The 22295-nt window shown below is 35.3% G+C and overlaps 1 long non-coding RNA gene across 1 annotated transcript in view; it reads right to left on the bottom strand.

Annotated features, from left to right (window-relative positions):
- LOC107514709 overlaps nucleotides 1-7078 on the bottom strand; it is a 44915-nt gene extending 37837 nt beyond the window's left edge. Inside the window, exon 1 of the long non-coding RNA XR_001597852.2 lies at nucleotides 6956-7078. This is a non-coding gene — a long non-coding RNA (uncharacterized LOC107514709). The remainder of the gene's footprint in view (nucleotides 1-6955) is intronic.
- Between the last annotated feature and the right edge of the window lie 15217 nt (nucleotides 7079-22295).

Here is a 22295-nt window from a genome sequence, read left to right as displayed (position 1 = left end):
TCAGAATGAACAGAGAAGAACTGGTATAAAATTATACTTTTAACTAATAATCAAAGATATTGTGAGTGACAAAGAAAATAATTCGAAAAATTTCATCAGTATCAGCTTAAGGTCTTTTATTTTGGCACTTAACTACCACCTTTGTTCTAGGGTGAATTGAGCCAGAATGTGCAAAAGAAACTTTAGTATAATTTAGAGAGCCAGGGTCATTTTTTTCTTCTAAGCACATTAAGTCACTATTAGCTTCTAATTTTCTGAAACCTTCTTCTTCTTCCCCTTCCCCTCCTCCACCTGCTCCTCCTTCTTTCTTTTTTCAATTTAAATTACATCTTTGCACTACATCTCCTATTACTCTGCCACCGGAAGTCAGGCATATTCCAGTTTCTGTGCCTTTGGATATATCTCCTGAAAAGCCTTCCCCATTTTCATTCACTTACTTGAAACCTATCCACATTCAATGATCAACTTTAAGCACTTTACTTTTTCCTTTTACCTTAAAGGAAGCATTGACTCACCCAGCAATTTAAACCATGGGATCATTGGTGAGGGTGATAAATAAGTACTATGTATTTTTAATGCCTTTAGCATTTTTTCCAAAACTGTGAGATCATAGGTGTGATATTTTAATCATTATAAATATTAATAACTCTTTTTACTATTTAACGAGACATGACAAGTAAATAAAATCATTTTCCTTACTATAATATTCACACAATCATCAGTAAAATATAGTTTGCAACACCCATGGTTTAATAAGCTTTTAAAAATAATCATGATAGGTTTCTAGGAGTTGAGAAGGGAGAAGCTAGTGCCAGGTTTAAGAGCATAGACATTGTCCTACAGGCAATGAGGAGCCATTGTTTTTTAACTGGACCGTAATCTAATGAATGAAATCTAAATTCGAATAAAGATCTGAAAGTATTGATATGAAAAGTCCAAACTTTTGCTAGCTCCTCTGAAGACCAAATTGCACATTTGGGCAACTTATACTTGCTATAAATTCAATTTAATATCTATTGGTCAAGGGTAACACATCTTTACTTTGTTGCAACTGGCTATCTTGACAAATACTTATTAAGCATCTATTATGTGCAGGCACCATGCTAGGAACCAGGAGGATTTCAGCAAAGATCCTGTGTTGAGATGATTCTTTTATATTGTGTCACTGTCACCACGATATTCAAATCTGACCTCCTCCAGCTGCTTTAGCCTGGAAGCTGCTGAACCCACCTGGACTGTCACTCTGCTAGATGAGACTTAAAAACAGATTTGGAAGTGAGAGAACAACATCCATTTCCTAGGGACACAGAAGTAAGTAACATCTTCCTATATCTGCCTCCCCTTGCTATTAGAGGTGGAGGGTAGGCTATCCTGTTTATAGAGTATATGAAGAATTATAACAGCTTTTATCCACCTCTTCCTTCTCCACTCTGCCTATATAGAGTGCTAATTTTATGATGAGACTGAAGAAAGTACATTTTGAGGTTGAGGTTTGGGCACTAGCATCAAATCTGAACTGTTGAGACAAACCAAGGGAGAAAAAATGGAGAGGAGGCTCCTCGAAGTTTGCTTTGGGATTTCATTATGAGGAGGGAGGCAAAGTGGGGTAGGAGGGTGGATAAGGAAAAAATTTCTTTCTAACTGCCTACTCCAATCCTTAAGTAATTTAAGCAGAATTCTGGGCAGTTGCTCTCTTCATGGAATTAGAGAGAGTATTTGGCTTAAACATCTCTTCTATTATTTCTTTTAGAACATGGCTGGGCAAAGGTTAGAGAAAACCAAGTACTAGTCCTGCCATTCCATTTCCCATCGCTTTTCTCCCAGGCTCTTGATATTGTGCTTTACTGTTTCCGTATGTGAGTACTTATCGAAAAGTTAGTTGTACCATTTAAAAGTTTCATGCAGAGCACAGTAAGCTCTTAAGAAGGGAGGTGTTATATCAATTCAATAATGAGTAAATATTTGATGATCCACATGTAGTTTGTCAGCAGTGTTCCTGTCAGCATGAATAAAACAAACAGACTCAGAAAACAACTGACCCAAAGGGATCACTACCAATCACATTATAAATATGTAGGACTCAAGTCAGCAATAATTACATCATCTCCTATCATATCCTTAGTTCTCTGTCTTCCCCATTTCTTTTTATTAAATCAGCTCCTTTGAGAAGGAGACACGTACACTTTGATTATCAGTGTGCGCTCTCAATCCTGTTTCCAGTGCAATCGCTGTATAGCAATTCACACAAGTGGAAAGAACATCCATCTTCTCTTCTTTCTGATGGAAGAAGAGTTTTATTATGCTTCATGTTTCCATTAAAGTCAAGACTACAATTTGTATGCTTCGCGCCTCCAAATCTTCTGCCCTTCTCCCTCCCTGTTGACACATTAAATTTTCTGAGATGGGGCGGGTAACGTAAGTTATAGCTGAATTTCTATTAATGCAAGGAATTTTCCTCTACTTTCAGGTTTTCGGGGTGCATATGTGGAAAGGTAAGCATAGTGTAGAAGGATATAGAGGTTCATACACAGAAAAGCACAAAGGAATACTTTTTATTCACTTGTGCCAGAATTGGGTTACTTTAACAAGAAAAAGGTCTCAAAAGATTTCATTGTATTAAGTAACTAACGAGATTTGAAGACAGTCAGGATCCCTCATTGTTTGATTAAAGTGGTCACTCAGAATGGCTGCAGCCATGAGCAGCTGGAATACAGTATGGGAACACGAGAAGTCCAGTACAGTGTGGTCTAGTCCAGAGGTTAGATGCCCAACACAGGTAGAAGATGAAAAATGATAGTAAATCACTAAAATGTTCAGAAACATACCAACATTCAAAATTGGAGTCAACCATGAATCAGACATTAAGTCTGGCAGACAGAAACCATGATTCAAAAGACACAGGCAAACTGAGATTTGAAAACTTCAGGTAGATAATCAATGACCAGGATATTTACAAAACCCAAAAAGATGGGACAAAAAAGGGAGGAAACCCAAAATAAGGGCCTGTAAAATGGAAGCAAAACTTGACATTCTCAAAGGAGTTTTTATGCTGTGCATGCAAAAGTGGAAACAAATTCCCAGGTACGGTTAATGTTCTGGATTCAGATGGAAGCCTGTAAGTAAAATCATTAAAGCAAAACAAAACAAAACTAACAAAAAGAAGCCTTCACAGTTACTGAGTGTTTCTTACATGCTAATCACAGTTCTAACTGCTTTATATTTGTACTATGTCTATGGAACAAGCTTGACTCCTGGGATATAATCAGAATGCAACTTTATTTTTTATTTCTTCTCTCTATGAATGTACTCAATTGGGAAATGTCTCTCTCTCTTCTGAAAAACTTCGGTGGGTTCATATGAGTTTTCTGCCATTGGCAATATAAGCCCTGCCATCTTTTTACATTACAAACACAGCTTCGGTTTAGTAAATTAAAAAATTCTGTCCTTCCATGTAATAATCAAATTTCTCAGCCGGACAAAGGACGAAGATTACACAGAAAGGTAAAGAGGTCAGGAAAATTCTTACATGAACAAATTTCATGTAAGAAGCCTCACAAAATGACATCCTGATTGCTGTGCCGACACCTGACCCTTTTCTCATAAGGCTACTAGTGGTTACTACCTCAAAAGTCCACAGTATCCAGAAAAATGAACCCTCTAAGACCGCTTCCTCTGTCCTTAGCTCCTAGAAATCATGTGGTCCGTATTCAGCTTCCCCCACGTTGAGGCCTGATAGTCCTCCAAGAAGTCCCTTTGGATACATCTCTCAAAACACATCTAGTCCACAGAAAATATCCATGCATTTACTTCTGGAACCAATATTAGGAGTGCAGGATGCAGAAGAAAGCCAAAAAGTTCAATTTGACTTCACTCTGATAGTCAAGTTCAACGATTCCTAAGGTAGGAATAAGATGTATCCACCAAGTTAGATGACATACTAAGCTCTCTTAAGGCTATGATTGAAGCCTTCTTCCCTGACCTGAGGGAAATGCAGAAGTATCCATACTCTTACACGTTGGCATGGTGGTGAAGGGCAGATAAAGGGCAGTAGCTGCTCTCTTGATTCTGCTCACAGATATCTTAATCTCCAATAATCTCTTTTATACAAGTGATATATCATCATCTAGCTTTGAAATTTCTACTTTAAGAATGCTTTATCTTACAAAATCACCTTAGCATCTCTTTTATCTCTTGGTACTTAAGTTGAGATTTCCAGTGTGATATCTTGTTATTACTTCACTTAATCTTCATACAAAACCTGTCCTGTGAGTACTTTCATCTTCATTTTGAGAGATTGGGAAACTGAGGTTAAGTAACTTGTCCAGGTCATGAAGTTAGTAAGCAGTAGGGCTAAAATTCAAACTCAGGCAATCTGTCTCCAAAGCTTGTGCTCTTATACACCATAACATTTTGTCTCTCAAATATCCAACCGAAAGACAAAATTGAGACATGAAAGTATCAGAGTCTTCCCTGATGTCATTTTTTCAAAAAAGAAAGCTGTTCTATATCACTCTTAGCTTAGGTCCAAGGCAATGGCCATTTTAAGGAATTGATTGAGATTCAGAGGACAGGCCTATGCATAGTTCTGTAACTAACAGGTAAATTCTGGCCTGCTAAACTTAGGCTTTGTTACATGACAAGTTCTACTTATTTCATAGCCTTGACTTTTTTTGCTGTCTTCTCAAACTGTTGATTTATTCTTTCTTCTTTTTCTCAGCTTTTATTTTAGTAAAATTCTTTACCTAGCTTTTGACCATAGCATTTGGATTCCTCCTGGTTAAAACTTTACTATAGGCAACAAATAACCTAGTACTGGTAAGAACAAATAGAGAATCATATGTAATCAGCTTATCTTTGCTAGCCCTAGAAGATAAAGTGGGTCAATAATCATCCAGGTCTTGGCTGATTATGGACTATTACATTTTCTGATTATGAAGAAACTATTTTAAAATTGAAAAGTCATGGTCTTTAGACATGTATTCCTGGATTTGAATGAGCAAGGCACACAATAAAACTAATTGGAGTCAGGGTTATAGATGAGGCAGAAACATTCTCTTATCCTTCGGTGTTCCTTAGGCTGGTCTAATGATTAAATCTACATGAGACAGATTAACAAGAGAAATAACCAAATTTAATTATACATGCATGTATGGGAACCCCACATAAGAGTGGGTGTTCAGTAATGAATAGTTTGCCCTGCAATACAGATAGGTTAAAAAAAGGTAAATTCTCCTAGGTAGTTGAGAGAGGCAGAAGTTTCTCTTTAGCCTACATGGTCTCAGTTGCCTTTAGCTCAGAATAATCTGCATACCACAAAAGTGTATCTTGGGGTAACTTATTTTGAACTCCTACAGGGTATATGATAGATATCTTTGAATATACTTATTGAAATATTGCTTTGATATTAAATCTTTTTAGGAATCTCAATCACAATTTTTATACTTTAAAAATATTTTTGCCTTTTAAATTAACACCAATAAAAAAACGTCAAAAATTCTGTATAACTTTTAGGAAAATAGGTCTATTTCCATAACATTAACTTTCACAATTATATGTTACCAAAATAAAAATATCATTCTACACATTCTATTCTAAAGCCATTAATATTATAAAATAACCAAAATTGTTTCAGGCTTTTAAAAATTATGAGATAATGGTGATTTTATTTATAACTCACAAAACATTTCAAGTATCTCATGAATGACAAACCAATTATATTTTGTATTGTTGTGATAAATACATTTTATCACATTCCAAGTATAGCTATATTTCATCACACTCTAATTGACTATTGCTAAATGTATGATTATTATGATAATTTGTTCTTGGTCTAAATTCCCCTTAACAGATCATATAGGTTAAAATAAAAGTTAATGTACTAATGTACATTAGTGTCATTTCATAGACTGGAAAGAAAGAAAAAATTGATGGCAGGAAGAGAAGGAGGGAGAAGAAAGAAGGAAGGAAGGAAGGAAGGAAGGAAGGAAGGAAGGAAGGAAGGAAGGAAGGAAGGAAGGAAGGAAGGAAGGAAGGAAGAAGGGAGAAAGGAAGGGAAGAAAAGAGAGAAAAAAAACCTGAGCCATATTTTACACTTACATTTGTGACCAAGGTAGCCTTAACATTCCCTTCATCTTGGCTGAACTTTAGGCAGGCCTCTTCCTGACTCTAGGCCCCTGACCCATCTTTCCTTAGAACAGTTACTTTAGCAAATTTGCTATTGTAGATTCTTTCCCAGCCTCTTTGAGATATAAATATTCTACAACCTAGAAATGTCTCTCTTAAGGATCTAGAAGTCACCCCTCTGAAATGTAATCACGGGAGGAGATAGGGCCCTTCTCTCCCAGTTTCTGTGGGAGAGCAGGAGTCTAAATTCATCAATTAGCAAACAAAGATGCTTAATCACATTCACCAACCTTCCTCCCTCTCCCCCATTTAAAAACCCTAGCATTTAAAAATCTTTCCATCTTCCCCTCTACCCAACACCCCCCCACCCCTCCCACCCCTGCTCCGAGGAATTGAGTTCAATCTCTCTCCTCTATTACAATAGTCTTGAATGAAGTCTTCCTTGCCTATGTATCAAATCCGGTGCATTTTTTTTTTTTTTACATTTGTCATTATTCTAACTTTATTTAGCATATCTTTAATGAAGACTCTAATAAGTAAGTGACAGGATCCATTTATTCACCCTGCAGATTTGGCTTCTTAGATCCTTGAATAACTTACTGAAGAGGTAGTTTGATTGGCCCGAAAAATCAGAACTTTATTTTGACAGCATGGTACTCATCAGAGGTAAGCCTGACCTAGAGAGGGAAATGCCATGGCTAATTGAGAGCTCCATTCAAAGTCAAAGCATTTATACAATCACCTCCTTAACTTGCTGATTTCATCTCCTTCCCCACAGCCTACTTTTTCCCTAGTAAACAGAACAAAAGAGATAGAAGTAGACATTTCTTACTTCTGTTTTGAACTTGTCTTCTCCCAGGTATCCCAGGGTTGTGATACCATCCTCACTCTTCAGAAATCAACTTCAGCTTTATGTTTTGGAAGAATCCAAATGACCTATATTTTTCATAACAGAGGGAGGTACTCATCAGAGACCTAGAAAATGTTATAAACAAGCAATTACTTGAGACAACAGAAGGAACAAAAGGAAAGCCATTACACAAATGTAAACCATTTATAGCTCTTCCCACCCAGAGGAGATAATAATGTACATCACTATTTTATACACCAAGAAAGGTTGGAAAATTATTTCTGAACTTTCACTCAGTTCATTCCGATTCTGTTTGAATATTGCGCTCTTTAAAGAATAGGTACTACGTCTTCTACTTCCTTTAAAGTTTTCAGAGCATTTGGCAACAAAGGTGTACAGTAAGCGCTAAATATAATGAATTTAAGTGAATTGTCATGTTTATTAAAGATAGACATGCTGTGGGGCTGATTAGTGCCTTTTAAGATTTTTACAAAGATTTATTTTGTGCTTGGCCGAGGTATTTGACCCAGACAACTACTTGTTTTCTCTAAGCTGATGATTTCATACCAGTACTCACAGAGGGAGAAAAAATGCTTTTACTTGACCTGACATTAATGACCACCACATGGAAAATAAGATAGACTACTGGCTCTAACAGACTGTCCAAGGGCATAATCAGACTCCCATTTTTCTACTGCTGCATGTTTCAAAATTTTAACAGGCAGTAGTGGAAAGCAAGCTCTTCATTTATGTGCAAATGACTTTCAAAATGCTGTTTCACGTGCTGCAGTGAGCTCTTTTGGCTCAAGTTAACTATCCCCTTCCCTCTTAAGCTCTAACGGACACTCTGTAATGCATTTTCTATGACTGGGTCTCAGTAATAAAAGCTTTGGAATCTATTTTACTAGACATTTTTCTGTACATACTTTGTCTGAAAAGTACAGCTGAAAGTCTATTCAGAAGGAAGGCCTTTTGGAGGTAAAAAGGGCTGTGGCTTAGATTACCCTCAATTCCTGTAAATCTATGATCTATTGATCATGACTTTTCTTTGGAATGCCTGTACCTTCCTTCCATTTGTTAATAAGTTAAATTGATCTTATCAGTGTTAACATTAATAGAGTAAAGGTCAGCAATCTTAGTTAAAATTCAGCCCAAGATAAGCAATTAACATTTACCCCTTAAAAGTAAAGTCAGAGAACTTTAGAAGTTATTCTCTGACTACCTAAAAATAAGGAGGTTTAAAAATACTTTCTAATTGAGGAATGTAAAGACGACAGGACTTCATAGATGGCGCCTGCAACACACATCAACGAAACCAGTGTTGGGGAAATACGATTCAAAGCAAAGTCTTCTCCCAACCCAGAAATCTTCTCCACAAATCTATAGTAGAGAATGAAAACACGTTATTAGAAAATAAGTATTAAACCAGAATGTGACGTACATTACAGGCCATCTGCTCAGAGTGCAAAGACGGGTAGAAATCGGCATACCAAGCCTATATAACCAATTACCTGCATGTTTTCAAGATCAACAATAACTAGTCCTCAAGTAAGAAGACTTGACAGTACCGGATGTCACACATTATTCATCTTAACTTTACCTGCTAATTGGAGTGACCATCTGTGTTAATTATCTTTATCCAAAGGAAAACGAAACTTATCTTTTTTGACAGGATATGGTTTTGCAACTGGGAGCAAGGCACCCATCCAAATTATGTTCCTGCCCTCCCTCAAAAACTGAGAGATAAGAGTGCTATTTCCCTTGATGTTTATATTCCAAAAATATGTAGCCTAGGTCCTTGAAAAAGACATTCCTGGGTCTTAAAGCTGACAAATGGTCTACTGAGTTTTCTAAAGTTATGTACATTTTAAAGAGAGAAGAGAGTACTTACAAAGTTTTTCTAAAGTAAAGCCTCTAAGAAAAAGGAGAGGATGGAAATCTCTTTTCTTATTTTCAACAACCATACACAAGAAACATATTTGTGAATCAACCAATAGTCGCAAACCAGACTGTGAAGCGATCCCCCCTAAGGGACCACGGCAGGGCCACTGCCCTGGTCATTCATGGCTGCTCGATCTACCAAAGCCCAAATTGGTTAACACTGAGCCGTCTCCCTGTTTTTGCCTCTCACTCTAAGAAAATACCTGATATTGCTTTAAGTGAGGACAAACTTGTCTTATCTCCCTAAACTATTTATTTGACTAGAAGATTTAAGAAAAAATTTTTAATTTTGACTTTTGTCCCTACACATGTGCAAGAAAGATTACGGAATGAACCATGCAGACGATATTATGGGAATTCTATGCTTGTATGAGGTCAACGATCTCAAGATTTCTTTATAGTTAAAACATGGTCAATATGGCCATTTTGTCCGGTTTCGTTAAACAAAAACTTTCATGGCTGAAAGCTTTTCTGAATGAGAGGCCTTATTGAGGCATACGTCAGCCAAAAAGGCACCTGGTCCTGGGTCATGCAGTCAGAACCACCTGCAGTAGGGTGGATAAAAAAGACCAACGTATCTCCCATCTTAGAGCTCACAGGGCTTTTTATACAAAGTTTGGGGAAGAAAGATATAAGTTGTTTTGAAAGAATTTACATAGGCTATAGATAAGAAGGGAAGGAAAAGGTGAAGTGAGGGCAATTCTAGGATAGGTGCACAGTCTAAAAGGAAGAAATATTTCCTACTTCTGGACTGGTTATGGGAAACAGCCCGGAATTTTCATGCATATGTGGGATGTGGTGGTGTCTGGTGGTCAGCTGTTTTTTTTGAGATAGCCACCTGAGGGTTGATTCAAAGTTTAACATACATTCAGATGATGAACAGTCCTTTGCTGGTTTCCGCCTGTGGTTCTGTTAACTGATTAATCTCTTACCTCTTCCTCCCAATCTCCTGCCTACTGTAATTTAATTTAGAACCTCTCAGAATTTTTCTCTTGTCTGTTTATAAAAATTATGTCTGGGAAGATATTATGTGAAATGTTTGGCCATGAAATATTGAGAGTATTGTACTGGCAAAAGAAGTGTGCTTTTACTGGTGTAGCTTCCTATTTAAGAGGCTAAAGGTGAGGGTGAGGCAGCATATGGATGTGCATACAACAAGGACCAAACCTCTGACAGGGAAAATTGTAGATTGGTATTCTGAATGAACATTGTCGTTCTCACCAAATCAGCCGGTAACTTCAGTAGCTCTTACAATAAACATCTTAACTCAGAGCCCTATGGAACTAAAAATTTTATAAGTGGAGGTTGGGTTGCTTTTGAATTTGAAAACTCTTTATTAACAATTAATAATTTTTATTAATCACTTCTCATTTTTTTTTTTTAAAGTAAAAAGCACTTTGCCTCAAGGCCAAAATGGTAACGAAGAACAAAAGGCAAAGACAGTTTCTGGTTTCAAAAGCTTATCACTCTCCCATCTCTTTTTATTTGGGGAGGTGATAAGGTAGAGGTCCTGAAATATTCTTTTAGTTCCTGACTCTCCAGATGTGGCTGAATGACTGATACTCCAGAAGACTTTCTAGACACTACACTAGGTTAAGTAGTGAATTTCTTTTAGAAAACTGAGGCGAAAGCTTCTTAGTGGCTGGCTCAACGTTTTTAGCTCTTCAGTGGGAACATGGTCAGGCTTAAGTAGTGATAGTCAGGTGTTAGGCCATCATTCCCAGCTGTTTTTTCCTTTCCCAGGGTGGGTTTACTCTTCTCCATTTACTTGAAGGAGACTCCCAAACCTCATTCTTGGATCCTTAGCTATTATGTGTTTTTTTGACATAGTATTTTAGGACATTGGGAAGGAGGAATAAAGGGGATATGTCAACTCATGGGTAATCTATATAATTTTTATTTAATACCAATCTCTGTCTGTCTCTGTCTCTCTCCTCTCAGTATATATTTCTTCTAATGTTCACACACACAGGTCAAGCCATACTCAAAAACAGTATTTCTAGCATATTGTAAATGTTGTATAAGAGATGTATATGATAGATTGAAAACCTCTCTGTTATGGAATGTTTGTGTCTTTCCCAAATTCATATGTTGAAGTCCTAACATCCACCATAGCTGTATTTGGAGCTGAAACTTCTAAGAAGTAATTAAGGTTAAAGATGGTCATAAAAGTGGGGGCCCTGATCTGACAGGATTAAGGACTTTATAAGAGAGACACCAGAGAACTCTCTCCACATGAGAGTCCACAAAGAGGAGGTGGCAGCCATCTGCAATCCAAGGGGAGAACTCTCACTAGAACCTGACCACTATGATACTGTGGTTTCAGACTTCCGGCCTCCAGAACTGTGAGAACATAGATTTCTGTAGCTTAAGTCATCCAGTCTGTGGCATTTTGTTATGACAGCCAAAGCCAATACGTCTCTCTAAATGTTTATACTTTTATCAAATATATAATGATATAGGACATTAACCTGAAAAGCTTAATCTATTCTCCTTCTGATTTAACCTGAAGACGTTAATAATGAAAAGTTTTCTGACAGAAGTTTTCTGATGAAATATTAAATTAATATTAAAAGTCACTATATTCTAAATTATGTATTAATAAGTAGAATATACATTAAATCATATATTAAATATATTATTATGAAATATATTTATAAAAGGAATGCAAAGCTGACATGAAACTTAAAGAAAAACTTCAAACAACTGCAAGTTATCGTATTAGGCTAGTTTGTGTTTATGTCTTTAGACTCAACTGAGATTGTGTATTTACATTGTTTTACTTGGAGAACAGGTTTGAGGAAATTGACATATATATTTTTCTTACATTCTTTTTAGTTTGATGGATATAGATGTAACTTGAAATTAGCTATTAAGCTTTATATAATTTATCTCATAGTCTAACCTCCTGATCTTTGTCCAGTCTCTTTGCTGTCTTCATAAGGGAAGGTTAAAAACAAACATTTCTGTAATTGTTAAAGATACATAAACTTGACGGACCCAGCTAACAGATTTAATCACCATACCAGGACATAGGGTAAGCAAACCCCTTAAGGAAAGAGAATGCCGTCAGCACTATACCTACCTAACACCTGTTTATTCTTAGCTTTGCCACTCTGTAGAGCAGTGACTCTCGGTCCCTGGTTTACACCATTTGGAAGAGTTTGGAACAATACAGACACAGGAAAATAACCCTGTATCTGGGGAGAAGACCCAGTCTTGGGGTTTCTTTAAAACTTCTGGATAATTCTAAAGGGCAATCTGGGTGAGATCGGCTGCCTTAAAGGGACTTGTTTAAACTCCAATAAATGTGTTAATATACTTTATATGTAATCTTCTTCTAAAAGATGTCGAATTTCTCTGTCAAGCTCTTGAACTATACGACAATAAATTATGTTAGCTTTTATAGCCAAGGGACTGGGGATGATTCACAGAATTCAGAGGCACAGTGTTTTAATACTTTACTAAATTAGTAACACATAAAAGTGAATTTCCAAATCAACAGAGACGAAAAAATATGTACCAGCTCTGACTGATCATTCCACAGACCAAAGAATTTATACATCAATATTTTCAAGGAGACGAAAATCTAATAGGAGCTGAAGTGATGAATCTGATGCTTCAAAAGAGAATAGAAATTCTATGTTTTAAAGGAAATAGATTATGATAATACATAAAAACATTCCAGCATCTGAAGAAAGACTTAATTTCAATTCACGAGGGAAAAATAACGTTAAGGACAAACTGAGAAATAAGGCAAGTAGAATATTTTGACTAATATCCTGAAACATAACACATATTATGAAGGTTGCATTTACACGGTAAGCTTTTGCCAATATAAGCTAATTGAGATCACTAGGGCTCAAATTACCCTAAACCAGCACTCACAAAATTTATGTCCATAACAATCACCTGGAAATCTTGTTAAAATGCAGCTTTTAATGAAGTTGGGGGTGAGGCCTGAGATTCTGCATTGCTAACAAGCTCCCAGGGGACGTGGCAGTTGCAGTCCAATAACTATACTTTGAGTAACAAGGCAAACTATTCCTCGTTAAAGCTATCACTGATAAGGTTATCCACACAATAGTCCATTTTAACATTCAAAGTGTATCAGGTGAATCTGGCTCTTCCAGAGCAGAGAACATCTGATACTTCTAACAGCTTTGTATAATGCCAGGCATCTCCACACAACACTGAGGGTCTAAATGGTTGACTGCTAGATTTAGAGAAGTAAAAACAAACCAAACTGACTAATTTTTGACAGAGATGTCAGCGTCATCACCACAGATAAACAGGAAAAATAAGGAATTTTCTTTCCTTAAACATGAAAGACAGAAATCACGTGCCACTAATATTGACCTGGGTCAAGCATGTGCTGGAGCCAGTTCCTACCAGGAGAGTCAACTATGAGCATTTCTTTCCAACACCAGCTCCGTGTAGAGCGATGCCAACTTGGTAGCTTAAAGGCATAGCAAGTGCTTTGAATCAGGGCCTTTCCCTCCTCCCCGTCCCCAGAGTGGGTCTACCAGCATAACATGGCTCCTGGCTTATCACATAATTCTGGAACAAAAAAAATGCAAACCTAATGTGAAACACAGTGAGAAATGCAATAGCCTTGGAGAGCTTCAGGATTTAAAAAGTACAGGAAGCTTAAGGAGACCATCTTCTTATCTGAATGGTGAAAATAAATATTAGAGAACAAACCAAAGCATGGGACAAAAGGAAGAACACAAAAGTGACAAATGGATCAAAGTCTAAATTGTATTAAATAAATAAGGGCATGATGTTAAACAATGATGTTTTAATGGTTTCTTTGTAGCTGTGGTTCACAAACATTTGGTCTCAGGACTCCTTGATAATCTTAAAAATTAGTGAATACCCCAATGAGCATTTATTTATATGATAACATCAATTGGTGTTTGCAAGATTCGAAATTAGAGATATTTCATACCTTTTATGCATTAAGCTACTTACAAGTAATAGTAAAAACCCATAACTTGTTCACACAAGAACTTATTATTTATGAACAATATCTATATTTTCCCCCAACAAACACGTATAACAAAAAATTGCATTGTTTTTGCAGATCTAATGTCTGCCTCAATAGAGATAGCCGGATCCTCCTATTTGCTTTTGCATTCATTCCGTTGTCTTATTTTGCTTTGGTTGAAGCATGCGAAGGATATCTGGACACACACAGATAAGAAGTTGGAAGAAGTATTTTAGTAAGCTTTTCAGATGATTGTGGATATGTTTCTTCTATTCTTCACCAAAACATAACAAGTGATAGTTTCAGATCCAACTTGGCAACTATTCTTTAATAAATCATATCAACGACCTCTTGGTACTGTTACATTAAAATATTTGGTCAGTTTTACAGGTTAAATAGATCTTTCACTCATCACATTGGTTATTTGAAAAATATTATTTCACTGAGTTATACAGAGCTTCCAAACTTTGACGTTTCATTATGTGATATCAAAAATGTCATTCATTAATATCACTTCTGATCTCAGAAAAGTCAGTAAGAATTGGAAAGCAGTCAAGCTCATGGTGGCAAAGGCAAGCTTTAAAAAAAAAAAATTCTAATTTTCACTTTAAAGCTCAAATACATTCATTGGCAAACATATTGTAAGTTTTTTTCCTTGAAGTGATAGTCTCAATTCATTTATTTTTGAGAAACTGTTGGCCCTAAGTCAATATCATAGTTTGTCAGGTTTTTTTTTTTTTCAAGAAAAGACAAAGTTCAATTTAAAAAGAAGCTAGTTTAGCTCACAGCACAGTGCTTTTCCTCAAGACAAACTGGGAACTTCAGAGTCCAACAGAAGTGCTACAGACACCTCTCCCAACTCAGTTTTATCACACAGAATATTAAAAAAGCATGTACTCAGAGTTAGCATTCAACATAATTGATAATATTTACTGCTTTACAAAGGATACTCCTAAGTGAAACTGGCTTTATTTTATTTTATTTTATTTATTTATTTATTTATTTATTTATTTATTTATTTATTTATTTATTTTATTTCATACTGTCAGTACATGGTTGTGAAAACTATAACTACTAGTACAATTGGTGCCGCTGTCTTGATTCATGCTAAAGTGCCAGTAGTTTTCTCCACTATTGTTTTTGCACCATCAGCGCAAGTGTCAACATGATAAAAAAGGGCAGATAAGTCTTCCCATTATTGTGAAATCTTTTGACCTCACATGACACCTGAAATAGTCTCTGGCCCCCAAGGCATCTGCGGCTACACTTAGAAGACCACTCACTGCTCTGTAGTATTGCATCAGCCCAGGATTTTGTGTTACAATACAGTCATAATAATATCTCATAGTGTTTGCTTATGCTTTTATTATAGTATTTTGTTGTATAGGAAGGGTCTTCATGCATATTATCTTGCTTTAATTACAGTGCAATAATATAAAGTTCCCAGCCAATTGTTCTAGAAAATATAACAATAATGTTAAAAACTAAAATAAAATGTCCAAAAGTGCAGAGAGGATATAATTAAAGTAGCTCTTCTATTATGTCAGAAAGACATACTCAAAATATCAATGATATTGCTCCTTGGATATCTCCAGTAGGTGTAATAAGGCATCTTTCTGAAAGCTTCCATTGCCTTTTCCCGTATTAGTTAATAAAACACTCCTTGTAGAAGATTGAACCCATTATAACACACCTTTATATATCTGAGAGTTATCATGCTTTCCTTTGGTCTTGTTTTCTTTGTCCATCAGAGCCAACTTTTCTAAACTCCACCTGAATTTTCAGAACTATGTGAGATTTGCAAATTGCCTGTGAACTTTGTGGTGAATGTATACGTGTGTCCCCTTTGTTAATTTGTATATTCCAAGTTTTCTGTTAGAAAGTCTTCTTGGAAAAGACAAAATTACCATGTAAATCTTAAGCTCTTTGGTGGGAGGTTGTAAAATAAATTCATAATATCACATTGTGGAAATTTTGAGTCAGTAGCATAAAGTTAAGAGAAAAATATAATCTGATTTTTCACAGTTATTTTTTTGAGTTTATATAATTATATGTGGCTACATCTACATGTGTGAAACTTAACTAGTATAAATTATTTGTCAATGACATATAAAGGCATATACACATAGATAATTAAATGTTTATATACTGTGTACATCAATGCAGCACCTATGTGTATGAATGATTAGGTTGCCTGTTGGAATTTCCAACTATTTTTTATGTCAGAAACAACTAGCTAAGCTTAATTTTGTATATTTCTTACTTTTTTAAAAATAATATTGTATACGCTCATGATTATTGAAATTACTTGTTTTTTTTTTTATACCTATATTCTTATTTGATTTCAACAACACTGTGAGGTAGGAGGATGTGGCAATTAACATCTCCCCTTCTTTATTATCAGGAACTCGAATTTTATTCAAGGTAGCAGTATCACAGTTTAAATTTATTTCTCAGACTCCTTTGCAGCTGGAAGTGACTATATGATGTGAATATGGACTAAGGCCATTAAGATGTGAGTCAAAGTTGGGAGTTCCTGGAAAAGTTTAGATTGCTGATTTAGGCTTGCCTCTTTTTCATTGTCTCTTTCTCCTTTCTGCCTGGTATATGGATATTTTAACTGAAAGGCAAGAATTAGCATGCAAGCATGAAGAAAAACTATAAAAACATAGTGATGTTGGCCTCAACAGTCTTGAGCCATTCTATCTGTTCTGGTGTATCCTTTTAGTTCTCATGTAATTAAAACGTTATGCAGTATTTTGTTGTTGTTGTTGTTACATGCTGCCAAATTATTTCCTAAAGGACATAGAAGGTAAGTATTGTGAAATTATTTATATAGATATGGAAATTGAGGCAAATTTGCTCTACAACTATCTAATTGGTACATGGCAAATGGCAAATGGGAGAAATTTTAAAAAGAGAAAAAATCAGCCCAGTACACTTGGAAGACACAAAAAGCTCATCTAATAAATATGTGAGATAATGTGAGGGAATTTGTAAACCTTAAATATGATCTGTTTATGAAACAAAGTTCTAATTTTCACAACTTTCTGCTTTCCTTTCCCCTGTTTTTTTAAAGGGGCAGAATTACTGACATATCTAGTAGATGAACAATAGTCAGTTGGTTATGTACGAGTATTCACTTTTTATCAATATTTCTGACCACTCTTCTCTTGGAACATTTGTCTTCCTCAAACTCACCATAAAATTTTACACCTTTGAGAATTTTCTTATGCAGTTCTTTCTTAGGTTTCAAAATCCTATTATTCATCATCACGACTTAGTTTAAGCATCATTTCCTTGGGGAAACCTTTACAATTCTCTCTCAGTTTTTCTACCTCTCTCATAAGAGTTATCTCCATACGTTTCTTTTATATTAATTGTGTAGGTATTAACCTTGAGCTTTTTAGATGTCTAATTAAACTTTATAATTATTTCATAACACCAATGCTAACACATACCTAGCACACAGATGTTTAAAAAATGTTTATTATGTTTTTTAAGGAAAAGAACAGAATCAAGGATTGAAAATATTATCTTCATAGTCTTACACTTGCTAATCAGTGTTTCTAAATTGTAAGTCATGAAATCAATTTAGTGAGTCATGATTAGGACTTTACAAAATGAAAGAGAATACAATATAAGGGAATACAATAGAATAGAAATATCAGAGTATGTCATATAGTAATTTTTTGGCAATGGACACATTCATTCTTTTATCCATTTGAGAAATATTTATTGAACACCTACCATGTTCCTGCACTGGCTTATGTGTGCATATGTATAGAGAGTCATTAAAATGTATTTCATTTGTGGTCTCAGTCACATTTATTTCAAATATCTGAGATGCATCCCTGTCAAACCTCTCCATAGGCAAGAATTATATCCCCCACCCTACAGACATTGGGCTTGGCCACATGACTTGATTTGGTCAATTAAATATGAGGGGACATGATGCTATATCTTCCAAGCAGAAAATTTAAAAGCACCTCTGCTCTTTTTCCTCTGCCATGAATTTGATAATATCGCAATATAAACTAATCCATCAGCCTGAGTCTTTGAATGAAAAAGGCATAAAGCAGAATATGATCAATTCCCAATAAATATATAAACAAATCTTTAAAAAAAAAAAGACAGAAATTTAGGAATCGTTTGCTACTACAATATCACTTAACCTAAACTATTTCCTGCTGCGTAAATACTGAACAAGAACTTCATTTGAAGTATGAGCATTAAGGAAAACACAAATATGTGTGTGAGGCTGTAAGAAATAGTCACAAGGGAATATTGTCATCACCAATGTTAATTATGGCTATGTATAAATAAACAAACTGAGAAGAAAACACTCTAAAATTGGCATGTGTTTGTATAAAAATTTCAAAATAAAGTTATTTATGTGCATCTTAATATCTTTGACTATACACTTTTCAGCACAATTATTATGTTTATCAAAAGAAATGTGTCAGAATGACTTTTTTTTGATTATCGAAATAGACGATGAGTTCATTTTTCATAGTTTCTGACTTGCAGTCCTTATAGTTACAATATAAGATACACACATGCGCGCACACACACACGCGCACACACACATAGAATAATTGTCAGACCTGAAGAATTCCTCTACACAAAAGCCTAGATTTCTTATCCTTTGAAACTAGTAATATATGTCTACTTAAAAGGTTTATTGGGCCAACTTTATCAATTTAACAGTCTCCAAATTTGGCCTGATATAAGAATTCAGTTAATAAAATTTAAAGCAGCTCATTTTCATCCTTCTTTTAAACACAACTATGTATTAGAAATCTGGCAGAGGCTTCTGTCAAATTGAACTATTGAACTCAGGGCAGTAAAAGTCCCTCCCCAGGCAAGAGATTTAAATCATTTTCAAAGTTAATTTCCTGCTCCCAGATGGAGAACAAATCTAATCGAGTTTACTTTATTCTTCAGATGAACAGGAAAATGTCACTTGCATACTCAAAAAGGAAAATGAAAATCTCAGGGTGTGCAGTCTCTAATCCACATCACAGCAAACAAAGGTGATTCTGAAATTGAATGTATTGGGTCATTTTGAATCTAAAAGCAGATCTGAATTTAATCTAGACAAATCTCCAAGCTTACTTCAAACCTAGTACTGTTCAGAGACTATGCCTGTTTACACCAGAAATAACATAGCATATTGACTTCAAAATCACTTACCTTAAAGGGAGAAAAAACAGTTTCTAGTCCTAAGAAAAAATCTGAGTAAACTGTTCAAGCTTCATCTGTGAAATGAGGTTAGAACCTTTCAAAGGGTATGGAAATTTTGTTCTTTTTTGACTATAGCTTAAAAATAACATAGGATGAGTTAACATTTGAATCACAAAATAATGCGATTGTAGAAAAAATAAAATAAGTATTCTTGTTCTTAATTTAAGAGCTGCTGAATTCTATTTGTTTGTTATATACCTGTTAAAAAAGATTCACATCTGCTGTCAGTCAGACATTGGGTACCTGCATCTCTCAGTTGTGCTCTTCCTTGGTGCAAAAGCATCCTCAGCAAAAAAGTAGGTATATCATTAGATCTTCATGGAGCAAGTTAACACCGGCTGGGCTTCTCTCAATTTACCCTACCACATATGGCTTTGCACGGCTTCCAGTGAAAAGCAAAGCGGCAGGTTGCAACCTAAAATGGCAGACATTTTCCTAAGTAACCTATTTAACGCGATCTCTGTTTGAACAGAAATTACCCCTGAAGTCAACAATATAAAAAAAATCACTTCTGAAGGGATTCCAATGGACTTGATAATATTAAAGCTCATCTTTTCTTATGAATATAAAGCAGGAAAACAGTTACACTTCAACTTGATGATAAAGAAAAGACTTATAGTTTAAAGGAGGATTTCATTAACCCTTTGTTTTAAATGTCAGTTCAAGTCATGGGATTCCAATTTATTGTTTAAAGTAAATCTGTTTGTCTTAATTCATTGTTTAATCCAAAGCATATACACACAATGAAATTGTCTGTCTAATGAGCAGAATATTAAAACTCAATAGCATAAAAATTGATAGATTAGAAAGAGGACATCAGGGATCTATTTCCTCTTCTGAAACACAGATGTTGCTCAGTAAAAACAAGGTGAGTTTTAAGGTATGACAACGAGCCATGAATCATCACAAGCACTTGTGCTAGAGCAAGAATACCAAAGCAAAGAGATGGAAAGTAACTTGATATTCTTGAGAACTCATTCTGTGCCAGGTAGGGCGAAGCACTTTCTTTGCCTGCAAAATCTCATTTAGACCTTATTGCAATCCCTGTTATACAAAATTCTGAGTGTGGCTCCATGGTCATAAAATAATGAATGGTGAATGGAGCCCAGCTCCTTACAGAAAAGCAGTTATACTTTGTATGGTCCCATAACTTTTTTAGGAAAACTAAAATAGAATACTTTGTTGTTCCAGAAGCAGTCAAAAGTACAAGAATGAATAGAACATACTGAGAAAATTAATTGTGAAAAGTATGTGCCCAAACACGTGTATCTTAGTACTATAAATTAAATAGCAAACTTGACTTCCCATGGTTGAGGTTCTAATTGTGAATTTACGTCAGATTATGTTAGCTCCTCTAGTTTTTTGGCTGCAAATTAAGCTAGTGGTAACCATCTAATTAATACAAAATATTTATGGTAATAGATACAACGTATGACAACTTTTTAACTTTTATACATTTGTTATTGAACCATAGGGTATGGGATTTTGAAGGGATAAAAATGCAAAAATAATAACATTAGTTCTTCATTAGTCAGTGGAGTGGAGGCCACTTATAACATGAGGATGGTCTCACTATGTGTATTGCCTGATTTTTACTACGTGTAGTTATAAGTTAATATTTTGATCTCATCTCTAGCTATGCGATCAAAACTTGTTTAAATGGACATCATTTCAATTACAGAAACTGTCAAGATATCTGAATTTCGGCACTAGCTTTGCCACAAGTAGAATCTGGTCATTAAGTATGACTAAATAAGAAATAATTTAATTAAGAAAAATACTTTTTAAGTAAACCCTTAACATTTCCAATGAACACATTCCAAATCTCTGTAAATACTTTGACTCTACTGGCATTTAGGCAGGATAATTCTTTGTTGGCAGTGGGGGCAGGAATCCTGTGCATGGTAAATTACTGTATATTATATAATATTTGCATTTGGCAGCATCCTGGGCCTCTACACACGATGCAATAGATGCTCTCCAGTATTAAACTAAAAACACCTCTGGACATGGCAAATTGCAAAGGCGTTGTTGGTGGAGGACCACTACTTTATATGTGTGAAGGCCATTCTTTAAAATAATGTGTAGTTATTTAATTTAAATGACTTTTATGGATCCAGAAATGAGTAGACAATAATAGCCAGATCATTCTGAAATTTTCTAAAAGGTGATATTCAACCAATTTTTCAGGAAAATCACTTAAGCAATTCAGTTTTTTCCCTTGAAATCATTTTAAAGACTCTATTTACATACTACATGCTACTGCAGTTATACACTGAGAAGAAAATTATCTGAAAGATCATGTACGATCTTTTTAGAAGTATCGGAAGTATTAAAAATGACGCCAGTCTGTATTCCTTAGCGGTCATAGGATGTACACAAACTGCGCATCGCTGCTCAGTGACGGCATTAGATACACAGATCCTTTCCATTTCTGTTTGCTTTTATCCTTACACCTTGTCAAACGATGGCTGTTGCATGAGGTCCACATTCAAAGAAAGCAAAAGGACGGGAGAGGCCAGAGGTTATGGGGCCATGGGGTTATTCCAGCCACAACTGTTCCCTTTGACAAAGTATATAAATGTCTTCTCATAAACCTCATCAGAAAATTTATGCTTAGATATGATTGGCCCAATGTGGGTCTTTTAAAAAAAAAAAAAAAAAAAGAAATGATAAATGTAGCCACTTTAAAATGGAGCCAGAGCTGCCATGACAGAATCGTCTTGTTTGTCTTATGCCTCAAATCTTTGGAATGTTAAAATAGGGCAAAGTAACCTTTGAACAGGGTAGAAAGCAACATTGTCTCCCAAAGAAGTGTTTGCAAAGATAGCAAGAAAACTGGTATTATGACTGCCAGACTGATGGTTACAGGACTAAAAATTAAAAACATCCTTTAAAATAAACATCAGTATGTTATATTATCTAAACCAATAGAAATGCCTTCCTTCTATTGATATAATTGTTCTCCTTTCCTTCATCATAAATATCCATTGCCTTTGTCTCATAATCAAAACATCTGGGCTTCTGCCTGAATCAGTGCTTCCCAAATAGCTATTCTTTGATCTCGAATAAAGGCTTATTTCTTCTCACTTTGAAAGGCCTTTTATTTTTAGGGTAACTGGTATTTGGCTTCACTAACTACAA

This window comes from Rousettus aegyptiacus, unplaced genomic scaffold (genome assembly GCF_014176215.1).
Source record: "Rousettus aegyptiacus isolate mRouAeg1 unplaced genomic scaffold, mRouAeg1.p scaffold_m13_p_1, whole genome shotgun sequence".
In the NCBI taxonomy this organism is placed as follows: domain Eukaryota; kingdom Metazoa; phylum Chordata; class Mammalia; order Chiroptera; family Pteropodidae; genus Rousettus; species Rousettus aegyptiacus.
This window is presented reverse-complemented; position numbering and strand designations above follow the sequence as displayed.